Raw genomic sequence first — 16,780 nt, forward strand, 5'->3', positions numbered from 1 at the left:
ATAGTCCTAAACACATATACATGCATGCTGATATTCATATTATATTATACTAGAGTAAGCTACATATATTTTAGTCCATGGTGAGATGTCCTACATTCCTGGCCATTTTGCTGTTTGTAGAATATCAAGGTATCAAGCTCCTTTAGACGTTGATAAGAAGTGGGGTGTGACCTGGACATAGCCACTGCGGAAAGGATCCCACTGCCCCGCCCTGGGGACAGTGGCAAGTAAGGACTGTACTCTGTCTCTCTGGGCACTGCCCTGCTGGGAGACCATGCTTCCTCAGCTACATGGGATCACTTGGATGCCAGTGTGCCCAGGTGCTTGATGGCACTTATGACTAACTGCACCAGCTTTGCATGTCCTCCTTCCACATTTATGGGGTAAGTAAAATAAGGACTATCCCTCTGTATTCAAAGCACTGGTGTCAGGCTTTTTGATACTTGCTTTCAAACCCATTCTTGACAGATAAATCTCTTCTAGTAGAATCTCATTTTATTGAGGCTAAGGACTTCTCACTGGGCATAAGTTTCCCTGGAAACCCAGGCCCATTAGTGCCTCTGCTTCAGCCCCAGCACCTGTGCAGTATCTGCACAGACCAGCTCATGCATGTTGTGTGCTGAGTGAGTTCACGTTGCAGTTAGTAGTGGCAGTGAGGAGAGCTGAGTCATTCCACCACATCATTCTGTTAGCATACAAAGCCCATGAGTGAGCATGGACCCAGGCAGCAGACTTCTGAGCCCTTCTCATGCAATCCAGAAGGTTAGCTTCAAAACACATCCTTAAACTTCTTTCTTCTTCTTTTTCTCCTTTCTCCCTAGTCTCAAGATGAACCCTTGAAGCAAATTACAGAAACCTTTTCTTCCCTTAGTTTTAAAACATAGCCTTGAAATTTACTTTGAAATTCCCCTCTGTTCCCCACCATACACTCTTTTACCCCGTGCACATTTATCTAACTGTATGCTTGTTAAACTCATACCATGCACATTTATCTAACTCTATGCTTGTTAAGAAATTCCAGGGGCAAATTTGAAACAAATCAGGTGTAAAAGCCCCATTGTGGAATTCTCCCCCACTTGAAGACTGGACACTCTAAAGGCTGTCCATTGTTGAGATGGCACCAGCCTATGCTCCAGGTGGACCATAACTCAGGATAGGCATTGAAACAAGATATACATCCCCTATACCCCCACACAACTCCTGCATGCCTCCTATATCAAAGTTCCCTTTTTAAACCCCTGTACTCAGCCCAAACTTTTGAAGTGGTTCCTTTAGAGCATGAGCCTTGGCCATTTCCCTACTCCCAGTGCTAGCTTTGGAACTAAAGTCACTTTCCTTTCACTGCACTTCATCCTTGTTATTGGCTTTGGAAGCAGCGAGCAGCCGAGCCTGTGCTCAGTTACACTCAGACCTGCTGAGTCAGCATCTTCTGTCATGAGTCTTGAACTGAATCAGAGGAAGCTGAATTTGGGAACCACTGATCTCAATGACAGAATGGATATTCCTATTTCCAAGTCAAATGGTCATAATCTGCCTATTAGTAGATACTACTGGTTGCAAACAGAACACGTATTTTCTCTTTCTTCCTTGCAGTCAGAGCCTCAATTGTGCTCAGGTGTCTATCCATTCCCTGCTCAGCCTCCTGCCTCAGGAGGTGCAGATTCCACCACTAGCTCCACAGAAGAGCCAGCTGGGTTTGAGGACAATGATGTCATTTCCTGTTGCCAGGGTTGATTCAGGAGGGGACATGTGACTCCAGCCTCAACAATAAGAAATGAAATAAAGATCTCCAGGGGTTTCTGTCTCCTAAGAAAACACTTCCAGAGGAGACCATAGCTCTTTTTCATCAGCTGTTGGGTCTAGATATGATGTCTGGAATAGCTGCAGCCATATAGCTACTGGATCAAGAGCCGCAGAGAGGAGGCAGGGATATAATTTTGATATAATTGGGCTACTAAATCAAGTAATCCGTGAACTAAAAATAAAATTTGAAGCCCCTCAAATGACCAAATGGACTATCTCCTAGCCAAGAGAACCCCAGAGTAACCTTGAAAACTGAGTTCTCTGCCATGGTGGATGGAGGCTCAGACACTTGTTTTACCTGCTCCCTTACTAACCACAATTAGGCTTTCTTCTCCAAGGGCTTGACAGAAACAAGTCCTTTCCAAAGACTCCACCACTGATATTGACAAACTGCCAGATGCTACCTCTCCTTTTTTGACTGGTAAGAGACCACTGGCCAGGGAATGGTTCTGGCTAGTCTACGAAGAATGCACCACAGTACATGTTTTTGTGCTCTCTGCTTCACTTTTTGACATCAGAGGGCCCACTCCTCCCTCAGGTCATGTTAATGCTGCTATTTTTTGTATCTGGGACCCATGAAGGGGCATGAAGCTCAAAACGCTCACGTGCATGTTTCTCCTCCCATAGATATTCATGACTCTTCCTAGAGCTTATTAAATACGTATATTTGGGCATCCCACTCAGCATAAACTTCTGTTCCCTTTGTCCCTTCCTCACAGTGTCAGGCTGGCCCGCACTGGCCTGGCCGGAGGCTCTGCTTCCCAGCCTGTCAGGGTGGCCACCCTGCAGGCTGCAGCCCTTTATGAGAAATAAATTGCCTGATTTATGAACATCACCATTTTTCAGTTGACAGATCCTTAGGCACCCTTCCCCCACATATACACCTGCTCAGGGTTAGAAAATGTAGTTATCACAGAAGGGCTACATTTCCATCTTGAGCACCTGTGCTTGTCAAAGACCCTGTAACATCTCAAAGCTCTTTTCAAATTGTGCCTCCTCCACCGGTGGGGCCCATCACAATCTCTCTCTCCCTCATTGCACTCTCATTTCCCTTAAAATTTGTATCCCTATTTATGGTCATTCGCACACACATCGATCTTCCCTTCTTCACTGTGAAATTCTGGGAATTAGGGACTCGTCAATCACCTCCACGTCTCCACCCAACATCTACCCCAGGCATGGCAGATTCTTGCAGAGGCGATGAAAACCCAGTGCTGAATGGCACAAGGTGTGTGTGAGGGAACTGCACACTGCCTGTGCTTGTTGACAGGGTTTTGCTTTGCCGTGGTAAAGTCCCAAGTTAACATCCAACCAATTCTCACTAAAGCAGCCATGGAGAGGTATGATGGAGTTGTTCTATTCAGTGTTATTACACCTCCAGTACCCCGCACACCTGAGCAAAGACAATTTCACTAGGTAATTTTGGGGCCAGGGTTTCTTCTTCTTTGTTAATGTCATATTATTTGCTTTTCAGGAATCTGCATTTAAATGGATAAAAACCAGAATTTAATTTGGAACAAACCTGGGTGGAAGAAACATACTAAAAAATAAGAAGAAGAAGAAGAAGGAGAAGAAGTAGTAAGGGGGTGGGAAAAGAATCATCCTGTGGAAAATTTAGTTACAAATTGGATTTTCCTTTTTCTGGTACTTTAATTTGCTCCTTCCATGCTTTTTTTATTTGACTTAAAAAAAAAAAGCAAAAACCTTTAACTGGTAATAATAGTGCCTACAAGTTAAGTATTTCCTTTTAATAGTATCAATCATAATGGCAGCTACAAGTGTAGCTATTTTATTAGCAAATTAAATAATTTCTAATCAATCAAAATGAATTTCTTTTCCAACAGCTATTTTATTATCTTCATATTTTTTCTTTGCAGAGCTTCTAAAAAGCTTTTGCCCCAATCAAACAGATTAACTTACATTTTCTCCTCTCTCTTTCTTTCTCTCCATCCCCCTTGCTCTATTACTTAAAAGAAACATTCTCAAATGCCTTAAACTTTGGGTCTCAATAATGAATAAAAGGATATATTATATATTATCAAGGATAGCCTTTTCTAAAAATGTAATTTGGACACTGTTTCATGTTTTCTGGATGGTAGCCAGCAGTGGTAAGTAGGTTCCGACATGGATCACATCCCTATAGTCTATTTTTTTAAATGGTGCTTTTTAAGTCTCTGACTAAATTTGTCATAGAGGTTTTAATATAGGAAGCAGTTAAAGTTTTATTTTTCTTTAAAATATAAAGTGAAGCCTTCTACCCTGCAATATAACCAACCAGGAGCAAAATGGGGAGCAGTCATCCAGCTTTATGTTTCTTTTCCTCCTTTTTTTTTGTGTGTGTCAAAGGCAATGGCCCTCCAAGCACAATGGGGGGCTACTTTGACTGTTCCTGGCACCCAGGTGACCTGGGCATGCGCTGGCTGAGTGGTAAAGTGCAGGAGAGAATGTCAGTGAGAGGTGCTGCTCCTGGGGGCGTTTACCTGTGCTGCATAAAAAACGTGATGGTGCTGGGTGGGGGCACCTGCTGTTAGCTGAGACTCTGGGCTAGAAGTGTGGGGCCCATGGCACTCTGTGAAAATTTGCTGACTTGGGTTATTAAGTTGAATGAAGTCTTCCTCTAAAACACGCCTTGACAGCACAGAAAGAAAGACAGCACAGAAAGAAAGAAAGAAAGAAATCTGCCACATCAAGCATAAATCCTGTTAATTCATAAAGTAGACAGCAGCAATTTGCAAAGGGCATCAGCAAGAAGGGAACTTTCTGGAAATTGCCAAGTGGTAAAGACTCAACCCAGAAAGACTTGATTTTCAGTAAAGGGAGAAGCAAAGAAACAGTCCTGAAGGAGGAGGGGCCGTGGCAATGTTACGGTTCCCAGGGCTGGCAGGTAGGGTAGGCCTCATGGGACACACAGAGAGACCCTTCCCTTCCTCACTCTCAGCTCTTGTCCTTATTCTGTATTTCCCTGAGAAAAAAAGAAGCACCAGAAGAAGTCCTGCAAATCCCACTATGAAATCCCCCACTTCACCTGCCTGTTTCCAAGACAACATCCTTCAATCTTTCCTGTCATTGGCTTCTCCCTCCCTAGAGAATAAATGGGCAGCAAGAGCTCTCTTCCTAACAGCTATAATGACAGTACAATGATAACGGCAAAACCCTCCAGACCCCGCCACCTCTTCCCACTGCTGTGTCTTTTCTTTGCTTCCCTCAGCTACATTTCTGAAGTGGTAGTTATGACTGACAGCTGCCCATTCCACTGCATCTCCTCCCATCGTTCCATAAACCTGCCCTGACTAGGCCTTCATTCTTCCCGGTCTTCTCAGTGTACTTTTGTCCAGTTATCCGGATCTGTGCATTGCTAAATCCAGGGGTCAGTGTCCCAGTCTTGATGACTGCTGCCTCCTCAAAAGACTTTCTTCTCTGGGCCTCTAGGACACCTGCTCTTTTGGTCTCTGCCATTGTGAAGTGTATATTTGGTCTTTGGCCCACTTCCTGGCATATGAATCCTAATATCCCTGGAGTCTCCAAAGTGATATCTTTTTGTATGCTCATGAGTTGACTAATGGCTGGCGGCCCCTAGGTGGCTTCAGGATGGGTGCTGGTCACCTGAAAGACCACGGCAGGATTAGATGGGTGATTCAGCCCCACCCCAACCTGGGCTTTCTATAGGCATTGGAAACAGGGGGCAGGCTTGTGGACACAGCCCTCAACCTGAGGGATCTGATGCTACCTCTAGGTATTCATCATCAGAATGGAGTTGGATTGGAGGACAACGTGCTGATAACTGCTGCAGAATTGATTTCATGCTTGCTGGTAGGAAGAAATCCTCACATATTGGGTCACAGAAGTCTTCTGTGTTGATTATTTTTGAGTAAGAGAATAGACAAAACACTTCAAGTGTGTTTTTTCACACTCGGTGTCTCCTATAATACTTGATGGGCTACTCCTTCTCAGCCTCAGTCTCATTTGCGGGTTTCCTTCGTCTTTCTAGTTTCCAAAAACTAGCTTCTTAGGAGGTCTTTGATCTTTCCGTGTTCACCCCCTATCCCACAGCCTTAAGGACATCTACAGGAGGAAGACTTCCATACTAATATCCAGACCTGCCTTCCAAATTGCTTGCTCACACACTTAACATCTCCTCTGACATTCTATAGGCTCTCAAATTTTGCATGTCCAGAGCCGAACTCTCCATTTTTACCACAGACATGTTCTTTGCACAGTCCTTCACATCTCAGTTCTCATATCAACCTCATTCTTTCTAGTTGCTCATGTAAAAAAGGAAAAATTCTGGAGTCCATATTCTACATCCCAACCATCAGCAAATCCTTTCCATTCTGCTTCAAGATCTACCCAGAATCCAGTCGCTCCCACTCCCTCTGGCCTGCATTGCTGCAGTGGACTTTCAACCAGTCTCCCTGAGTCCATCCTTGTCCCTACCCACCCCACTCCTGAGAGTGGCTCTTGTTCTCAGCCAATGCTAGCTGGAGAGCTGGGGTACGTTATGGCTGGATTTAATGAGGATGACACGGGGAAATGGAAGGAACACTGTCCCAGCGAATTCCTGACTGCTAGACCAAAAGGAAAGCCACTTCCATGGTGACATTTCCTGCAACAAATAGCTCAAATTCTAGTTCCTTCTTTCTCTCCCATTTGAGTCTCTGACCTGGCAAAGGAAAGTTACCTAAAATGTATCTGTTCTCTCCTTTCTCCTTTTATGTGAGCCTGAAGATTTGAACCGTGAGCCATCCAGATACAGGCTGGGACTGACATACATGCAGACCTCCCTCCAGAAGGAAGACCAAACAGAAAACCACCAGATCTGCTAAATGATAATGTGGTTAATGCTAAGAAGCACATTCCCAGCAGTTAGAAAAAAGGTCTCCTAAAACACTACTTATTATAAAAAACACAAGAACAATTTGGAAATTGTCAAATTCAGGTCCTCAAGATGATTGAGGGGAACTTTACATCTACAAATCTACCAACACAAATTTGTAAACTTTCTTAAACCATTAGGAGATTTTGCATTTTTTTTTTTTGTTAAGCTCATCAGCTATCGTTAGTGTTAGTGTGTTTTATGTGTGGCCCAAGACAATTCTACTTCTTCCAGTGTGGCCCAGGGAAGCCAAAAGATTGGACATCCCTGCTCTAGAGGGACTGTCCCTCCAGGTTAACTAATTCCTAAAGATGGTAAACAACTCACCTGTGAGGACACCCTTCATATGCAAACCACAATACAAAGCCCACACTCGAGCTACTATCCACCCACCTGCCCTATTACCGCAGGGCAAGACATCAGACACTGAGGACATTTCCTATGCCCTAGAGTCTGCTGAAATTTTTCAAACTAGTAAAGCCTAAGCCTGCATGTTCTGCCTCACCCATTCCTCCCTGCAGAAATAATAATAAAAGCTCTGGCCCGCAGTTCCCCGGTCTCCCTGGCCCTCCTGATCCACCTTGGTGCTTCCCTATGGTGTGTGGTGTGTCCCTCCTCCTGGGAACTGTGAATAACAAACTGTCTTTTCAATGGCAAAATCTTACCCTAATCTGTTGGCATTACTATACTTCAGACTTTCTCTCAATACACTACATTTTAAAGCAAACACATCCACACAAAATATATTTAAAAACCGAATAGTAAAATATAAGCAATATAGAGAATCCTGGAAGATAAGAGAGTAGATGTAAGAAATAATAATTGGAAGAAAGTTTAGACAGTAGTGTCAGTTAGAGCACCAGGGAAAAATTTTTTAAAGAGATCAATATTTAATCGTAGCTGGGAGAAGAATTTGAATTTCGAGAATAAACTCAAAATTATGTAGATGTTCAGACAGGGATGCCTACAGAAATATAGAGAATAAAAAGCTACCTACCAAAGAATGAACAGACTTCTCTTCAGCACCCTGCTCCAAAACAGTGAACCGGCAATGGAATACCGTATCCAGCCAAAGTGTCACTTATGTGTGATGTTAACTGAAAGGCATTCTCAAACTATGCAAGGACCCAGAAAGTACATCACCTTCAAGCTCTCCTTAAAACAGTCATCTCTTTCTATACATTGGCCAATTGATGAGTAAATTTAAATGACCTAAAAAAGAGAGAGAGAACTATGTTAAACATAATATAGGTTTGGCCTCCCTTATCCTAGATGCTTGGGACCAGAAGTCTTTCGAACTTTGGATTTTTTTTTCAGATTTTGGAATATTTGCATTATACTTACTGGTTGAGCATCTTTAATCTGAAAATCTGAAATCTGAAATGCTACAATAGCATTTCCTTCGGGCATCATGTTGGTACTCAAAAAGTTTCAGATTTGGGAGCATTTCGGATTAAGCAGATTCAACCTGTGCTACTGAAAGTGAATTATTAAGCCCAACCAATTCCTTTTATTGTGTTATGATTGATGCAAATATCAAATAATCATTGAAAGAGATGTTGCAGAGCAGCCTAAAATTTTATATAATTTTGATCGATTGTATCATATTCCTCAGATTAAATTCAGATAAATAGAGTGAAATACAGGGCAGGGAATGCGGCTAAACCCGGAAAAGGACTATCCACGTCTAAGTAGCTCCGGCCAGATAGCAAGGTCATGTAAACGGCTGCAGTGGCCCCATTGCTGAGTGCACGGTAGCAGGGGTGGGAGGACAGTAGTTACCAGTTTAGGGAAGAGAGACACCTCAAAAAATAACAACTGCATGAGCCGAGATTGCACCACTGCACTCCAACCTGGGCGACAGAGCAAGACTCCATCTCAAAACAAACAAATAAACAAACAAACAAACAACCTGCAGAGGAGATAGAAAATGTTTTATTGCAGATGTTGAAAAGAGGAAAAAGCTAGTTTCTGAGTTTCTAATATACTTCTTGAGTGTCACCACTAGTAGAATAAGAGTAGAATGAATAGTTTCTAAATTTCTAGGCATAAAAATGTTCAGTTGTTTCTCAGGAACCTTTTGTTGACTTCAGAATTACCGAATTTAGGAACCTTTCCGAGAATTGTTAAATGACCGCCTGACCCATGAGGCCACTTTGGGACTCTGACTGTCGTGATTCCAGTACCCAGAATGGACAAAACCAGGTAAGCAGCACCCCTTGCAAAGTATTGTTTTAACAAGATTTATTCCTATCAGGGTCTGCTACAGATGATTGCGCCCAGGACTAATACAAGTACATGGGCTTTTTCTGAGCCTCTGTGGCAGACATTTCCCAGCTTTCTGGAAATTACAACATCCTGTTGTTTATTTGATTCCCTAACTTCCTCTCCAATTCCCTCCACCCAAATTAAATATGGTTTATTTATTTAGTTTTTAATGGATGGGAATTTAAATTGTTATTGTTCTGGAAATTTTTAGAGACTTTTACAATATCCTCTTACATAATGTGAGCTATTACTGGGTGCTGAGAGTCATAGCTTTAAGGCAATATTCAAAAGAAAGAAAGGATGCAGAGCCAGGAGGGGGAAAAAATAAATCAACAGAGAAGGAGTGTGACATGGAATCAGGAAGGGTAGAAATCAACAGAGAACTTAATTAGTAAAAGACAATGGAACTCCCAAATGTCCTCCAACAGAACCTAGGTGGGAGTGGATTTTTATATTCATGTAATTGCCAGGGAGATTGACTTTACTCAGTTCATTAATTCAAATAGAAATATTTCTGAACACACACTTGCAATGGTATAGGCAATTTGGCAGCTATCAAAGAAAAAAATAAAGATCAATAAAATAATGTTTATTCCCTTGAGGAAGTTTCTTATAGATTGTATGAGGGAAAATGAATGGGAAACTGAATCAGAGAACAATAAACAACTTTGTTCATGAAGACAAGACCACAACTCAGGCCCCAGTCATGCCTGTAGACTCTTTTGACCAAATAAGGCTCCTTCTCTTGTTATCAATGTTATTGGGTGTCAGAAGAACAGCTGCCCTGTTAATTACCCTTGTTTTGTCAAACAGCTTGGGAATCTCTCATTAAAACGAATCTCTCAAGGGATGAGCACAGAATACCCAAGGGAGGCCCCTGTTGATTTATCCACATTTATCTAGAAAAGAACTTGATTAAAAGGTGTTGATATTTATAAATTGATATCAATAGTTATATAGTTATATTAGAAATGCTTGTTCCTCGGTGCCGTAAAGAAATAGCAGTTGAACATAAATTTAATTTCTTCAGCAAGGCCATTTTTACTTTCTGCAGAAAGTACACTCGCCAGCAGTTTTGCCACTTTGTTCGAGAGGACACCAAACAAAGGACACGGGGTCATTTATAACTTGACGCGTTCACCTTACTGCTGTGTCTGGTTTCCATTGGCTGGAACCTCACATTCTGTATTTGTCCCAATTGGCTAGCAACTTAGAACTTTTTAAAGGAAGCAAAGGTAGATAGAGGAGGACAAAGGAAGGAGGAAGTAACTTGTGGAATGCTGAGAAAGGTAAAAACACCTTCAAATTAGGAAGAGGAGCAGGCTATGACCTAATGCTTGAGTGGACCAGTATAAGCACGCCAGGGCAAATATTGAGGCTAAATTGTGGGAGCTGAGAACATAAAGTACATTGATTTCTTTATCACGGCTAGCAGATATTTAAGAATGTTAGCACAGGTCTTTGAATAAATTTTGCTTTTAAGAGAAGTTGCTGTTTATTCCTAATTAGATGGGGAGGAAAGCCTTTGAAGAGGAACATCTACTTTACTTTTTTACGGTTATATATTATATATTATATAGTTATAATATTGATGGTGTATAAATATCTTGTCTGTGAAAGTGACTATAACCTGAACTTTTTTTTTTAAGAGGATGTGAAAGTTGTATGGATTTTTTGTTATCTTCACTTTACTGCATAGGAAACAATCCACCTCATCATTTAAAATGACATGGGTATCAGTTTTGCAGACCTTTGGGGTTTTTTTTTCAGGTTTAATTTCAGTTAACAAAATTTAAAACGTGACATCCCCTATGTATGGTTTCTTCTCTTTTTTAAATGTTTTTGACCATCATGTCACAGTTGTCAGAGAGAGTTTATAATACCCGGAATGTGCTGCATATCTTGTCTCAGTAAGTTTTAAGCAACATTTAAAAATATTAAAGCATGTTGCTTGACCTAATTTTTTAACTTTTGAGTTGTTCCATTAAATGGAGTATCTCATACATTTCAACTATTTTATACTTGCAGTTGTTAAGAGTTAAAAGGTAGATGGACTTGTCTCAGACAGTGAGTTAAGGAATCCTTTCACATTTTTCCCAACTTTAAAATTAAGGATTCTCAGGGCTCCGTGTAGAGCAGTGAAAATAAGACCTCGTGTGTGTGTGTGTGTGTGCCTGGAGGAGTATTGGTGTCCCACTTGGGTGAGAGGATTGGCTGTGAGCTTCAGACCAGGAAATGTGTCATCTTGCCAAGCACCTGGCTGAGTGTGCTGGAGTGACGATCTTGAACAGAAACTTCCTTTTATGTTATCATTCACTACAAAGCTAAAATGGCCAAATATATACTGTGAAAATTGGTTTCTTTTAACAAAAGATTAGATCCCTCCTTCAGCTGTACACATTTTAAATAAAATCATATTGAACTAAAAACATGTGTTGATATTGAGCATACTGCTCAGGCAGGTAAAGGAAAAGTAAATATTTAGGAAGGTGAAGGTAAAGGGAAATATGAATTCTCACCATCTCATAGCTCATAGCCTTACATCCTGTAAGAAGATGACACTGGCAGGGTGGAAGGGGAGGGAAGTTTAGAGCTGGGTTTCAAGACTGCCCTTACGTTTCATTTAGCAGGGGCACAGAACTCAGCACGATGTCTGCCCAATAGCTGGGGCTCAAAAATGTTGCATGGCTGGATGGCTGCCTAGATGGACGGGCATGATAGCTTTCTGCTAGTTAGTTCAGGTGTGGGTTAGTAAGTAGATCGCCACCTTCCCAGGAAGAATTCTGTAGCCTGAGTTCTCCAGTGAGCCATTTGCCAAATAAAATAAAGGGCTCCCTTAAGGAAAAGACGCTAACGCAGGCTCTTTTACATAGATTCCTACCTGAGTCTTAGGCTACTTCAAGTTCACTTTCTATGCTAATGATTCCTTCTGATAGAAAGGATCACTTTTGTGATCAAGGGCTCAAGCTTCTTGATCAACGGACAGAGCCCTTCCAGACTTCCTCCCAACTTGCTGTATCTCTGCCTGCATTTGCCACTCTTTCTTGCTATAGCTACTGCCTAAGACTACAACAAAGTAAACTTTCCCAGCAATCTCTCCAATCTAGCACAACCAAGATCACTTTTGTGTATCTCTTCCATAGGCATATGCCTTAAATAATTATACTAGTAGTGCTTCTACCTGCTTGTACCTAGCATTTATATTTTTCAAAATTATAACTGCTCCTAGGTTAAAATATCAAATCATTCTAGAAAGAAAAATAGCAGTTTCCTGCCATGCTCCTCCCCTCCCAATTCTCACTTCTGACTGGCAACATTTTTAACTTTAGCTGTTCCTTACACTGCTGTTTCTTGATAGTTTTAATAGTTTAGAAATCATTGCCATTTACTATTTTAAAAATGGTTTCACGCTCTTACTTCCCATATCTCTCAACATGTTTTTCTTTCCACACTCATATTCCTTTCTACCCAATTAGGTTGCACAGTAATCTTTACATTTAATGTTTATATTATGACCCTATAAATATTTATGGCTGAGCTATTTATTGAACCCTGACTATATTTTCTTTCTTGGACAAATTGCGTTTTTCTGGATGTAATATGTGTCTCTGCTGGAGGCATACCTCTCTCTCAATACTTTAGCAGAGAAAACCTACCAGCTTCTTTCTTATCCATGGAGACCTCCATCTTGCACCCTTCTGCCACCTTGCCCTGTATGAAGAGGTTGCCCTCTGGGCCTGTTGTACAAACACCATCTTCTGAGCTCTCTCACATCATCCTGGAGATGGCTTCACTCTCTCTTGGTGAAGCACCCGGTATATAAGTTAATGCCTTTCTAGATTTACTCCTATGTTTTCAAAGAGTACAAACAGGAGTTTCTTGAGAAAGCATGTGTGGGAGAGTTTTTCTTTTTGTTTTTCAGTATCATGCATACCTAAAAATGTCTTTACTGCAGAGGCCTGACCATGAGGCCAGTTCCATCAAGCCCGCCCTGGGCCAGCAGGAAGATGAGCAAGACTGAGAGGAGCTTTGATTCAAGCTGAAAGAGACCGGGGAGGTGCAGGACTTGAGGAAGAAACTAGACATGTGAGAGCTGTGGCCCTGCAGATGGGAGAGGGGGTACAAGTGGAGGCCACTCTAGTGGGTGATTTCCTTCAGATTAAGACAGGTAGTATGTATGTGGGGCAGGAGGAGAAGGGCATGGATGGGATCAGTAAAGAGGAAGACCTCCAGCCAAGGATGTCATTTTCTGAAGAAACCAACCCAAGGTAGGAAGGCATGAGCGTGATGAAGTACATGGAGACAAAGACAAAGCAAAGGAAAGGGCTCCTGGACCACAGGAACAGAAAATCAAACTGAAGAGTGCAGAGGACTGTCTCTATGAACTTTCAGAAAACACATGTTTGCTCCTCAAAGAAGGCCAAGGAGATGCTTCCCACCCAATGCTGGGTGCATCCCAAGGTGGATGTCTGCACTGATGCTGAAATAGAATGCATTGCCACCAAGGAAGTTAAGCCTGGCTGCTAGCAGAGGATCAGAATAAGAAGAAAGACATTGAGACACCCTGTGTGCACCAACATGTGTGATTATGTGTGGTACCACCCATTTGATCCCAAGGGCTCAATACCCTCATAGGGAGAAACAAAGAAGAGTCCAAGGCCTGACCCTAGAGTGGATGACACCAAGAAGCCTAAGCAGTCCCTTCCAAATCACCAGTGTCCTGCTAAAGAGAAGGCCACCGATGCCCATCACCATGAAGAGTTCAAGAAAAATGAACAGTCCTGAGAGCTGCTGAAGGGAAGATATGCAGGATGGGCTGTAAATAGCACCCCTCCCCTAATAAAAAAAGACTTCCTGGACCAAGGCCTACTGATTGGGAGTAGCAGACAGTCCCCCAAATCCACTCTATTAGTCCTGCTGCTCACCTGCCTGATTTCTCAAGCACTGGATGTGTAATCTTTTGAGACAAAACAATATTCAGTTTTCCTACTTGGAGGCAACTTCATTCTTAGGAGCATTGACATATATTTTGTATATGTATTACATACCATGTTCTTATAATGAAGGAAGCCAGAGAAAAGAAAGTGTTATTAAGAAAATGACAAGGAAGAGAAGATATATTTACTATTGATTAAGTGGAAATGGATCATTACAAGTTCTTCACCCTCGTTGTCTTCACACTGAATAGGCTGAGGAGGAGGAAGAAGATAAAGAGTTGGTCTTGCTGTCTTAGGAGTGGCAGAGGAGAAAGAGGTGAAGCAGGTGGAAGGGGAGGCAGGAGACGCAGGCATACTTGTAACTTTTATTTTTAAAAATCCACATTTAAGGGCCGGGCACAGTGGCTCACGCCTGTAATCACAGCACTTTGGGAGGCCGAGGCGGGCGGATCACGAGCTCAGGAGTTCAAGACCAGCCTGGCCAATATGGTGAAACCCCATCTCTACTAAAAATACAAAAATTAGCTGGGCATGGTGGTGCATGCCTGTAATCCCAGCTACTTGGGAGGCTGAGGCAGGAGAATCGCTTGAACCCAGGAGGCGGAGGTTGTGGTGAGCCAAGACTGTGCCACTGCGCTCCAGCCTGGCAACAGAGCAAGACTCCTCAAAAAAAAAAAAAAAAAAAATCCACATTTAAATAGGCTTGTGCAGTTCAAACCCATGTTGTTCAAGGGTCAACTGTATGTGTGTTTGTGTGTGTGTATACACACATGGTACCACTCTCTTTTAATTTACTGTAGTCTATAATAATTTATGATAACCAGCAGTGAAAATCATCCCACTTTGTTCTTCTCTAAGATTTCCTTGACTGTTATTTGTCGTTTGCATTTTCATACAAATTTTACAATCACCTTGCAAAACTTCATAAAATTCTACTGGAATGTTGACCAGAATTGCATTGAATCTAGAGATTAGTTTGAAAAGAAAGTTCACATATTTGCAAAACTGGGTCTTCTACTTCTTGAACTTGGTTTATTTCTGCATTTATTTATATTATCATTAACTTCTCTTAATGATGTATGCTATGATTTGAATATAGTTTGTCTGGCCTCACCAAGTCTCATGTTGAAATCTGATCCCCAGTGTTGGAGGTGGGGCCTTGGTGACAGGTGTTTGGGTCATTGGGGTGGGATCCTTTGTGAATGACTTGGTGCCACTATAGCAGGAGTGAGTGAGTTCTCACTCAGTTGCTGTGACAACTATTGTTAAAAAGAACCTGGCACCTCTTTTCTCCCTCTCTTCTTCCCTGTCTCTCCACGTAATGGGTGGCTCCCCTTCACATTGCTCTATGAGAAGCAGCTCCCTGAGGCCCTCATTAGAGGCAGATGCTGACATCATGCTTCTTGTACAGACTGCAGAACAGTGAGCCAAATAAACCTCTTATTTGTAAATTACTCAGTCTCAAGTATTCCTTTGTAGCAACACAAATGAACTAAGACAATATGTTTTTTCCTTGATAAAAGTTATGTAAATCTATCATTAAATTTATTCCTTTGTATGTGATGCTTTGATACTGTTGTAAATGATATCTTTTTAAGGTTTTTTTTCAGTTTGTTTACTTCAGTTATATAGAACTACAATTGATTTTTGTGTGTGTGTGTGTTGTTTTCTATTAAAGTTATTTAAGGTCTTTCAGGTGCATCTCCATTACTCTGGGTATGTACAATTGATTTTATATCCAGTCGCCTTGCTAAATTCTCTTTCAATTCTAATATTTTAGTGAAAATTATCTTTGGATTTCCTACATGCATGATCATGTCTCTTGTGAGTAATGACATATTTGTTTCCTCCCAATCTCTAAACCTTTATTTACTTTATCCTTATTCTTTTGCACGGCCTAGGACATCCAGTGCCCTGCTGGCACCTTTTTCCACCCCATCACAGTCCTGTCGATCAACTAAAGGCAAACATTAGGAAGAGCATTCCCAGGAAAGGAGTGGGAAGGGGTTTCTTTCTAAGGCTGAGAGCAGAGCTGGCCTAACCTACACAGTTCAGGCTTTCTGTGGATAATATCTCTAAAGAAAAGATCTAGGGAAAGGTTTGAGTTTTCAGATAGCACTTACCTTTGGAAACTCAAGACCATGAGGAAATTAATTCCAACAAAGAATCTAAAGAGAGAATAGAGAACTCCCCTTTGCCCCAGCTGGACCATGTGTGGAGCTGTAACTCCTTTCCTTGCTCCATTTCCTTACTTACTGAATGTACCTTAGGGACAGCGGTACAACACAATTGTTGCGGACTGAATGGTGTCTTCCTTTAAAATTTATATGTTGGAGTCCTAACCCTCAGTGCCTTAAAATGTGAGCTTATCTGAAAATAGGATTGTTGTAAACATCATTAGTTCAGAGGAGGTCATTACGGTGGGCCCTAATCCAATATAACTGGTGTCCTTATAAAAAGGGGGAAATTTGGACACAGAGACACACACGTGTGCAAACAGAGGACCATGTGAAGATGAAGACAGAGATCAGAGTGATGCATCTACAAGCCAAAAGATGACAAAAATTGCCAGAAAACCAGCAGAAGCCAGGAGAGAAACATGGAACAAATTCTTCCCCACAGCCCTCAGAAGGACTCAATCCTGCCAACACATTGATCTTGGACTTCCAGCCTCTTCCATTCCCAAGGCAGCTGCCACAAATGGGTCTCTTTCTCTCTGCACCTCATGGGAGTGGTCCAAGCAGCCACAATCATTTCATCAGAGAGTTGGTTTGAGTTGAAATATCCTTGTCATCTCTGCCTTAATGAGTATATAAAACTTTTTTTAGTAGAGGATATGAATAAATTTCATAGCTCATCTTTAAAAAGAATCATTAAAGCCCTATGAACTAAGATGTCC

General features: G+C 41.7%; 1 long non-coding RNA gene across 3 annotated transcripts in view; it reads right to left on the reverse strand.

The window, feature by feature from the left end:
- Window positions 1-16,780, reverse strand: part of LOC129529114 (uncharacterized) — a 59,514-nt gene that overhangs the window by 14,384 nt on the left and 28,350 nt on the right. For all 3 annotated transcript variants that reach the window (XR_010134369.1, XR_008674524.2, XR_008674523.2), the window contains exon 2: window positions 7,674-7,888. This is a non-coding gene — a long non-coding RNA (uncharacterized lncRNA). The remainder of the gene's footprint in view (window positions 1-7,673; window positions 7,889-16,780) is intronic.

This window comes from Gorilla gorilla, chromosome 1 (genome assembly GCF_029281585.2).
Source record: "Gorilla gorilla gorilla isolate KB3781 chromosome 1, NHGRI_mGorGor1-v2.1_pri, whole genome shotgun sequence".
NCBI lineage: Eukaryota > Metazoa > Chordata > Mammalia > Primates > Hominidae > Gorilla > Gorilla gorilla.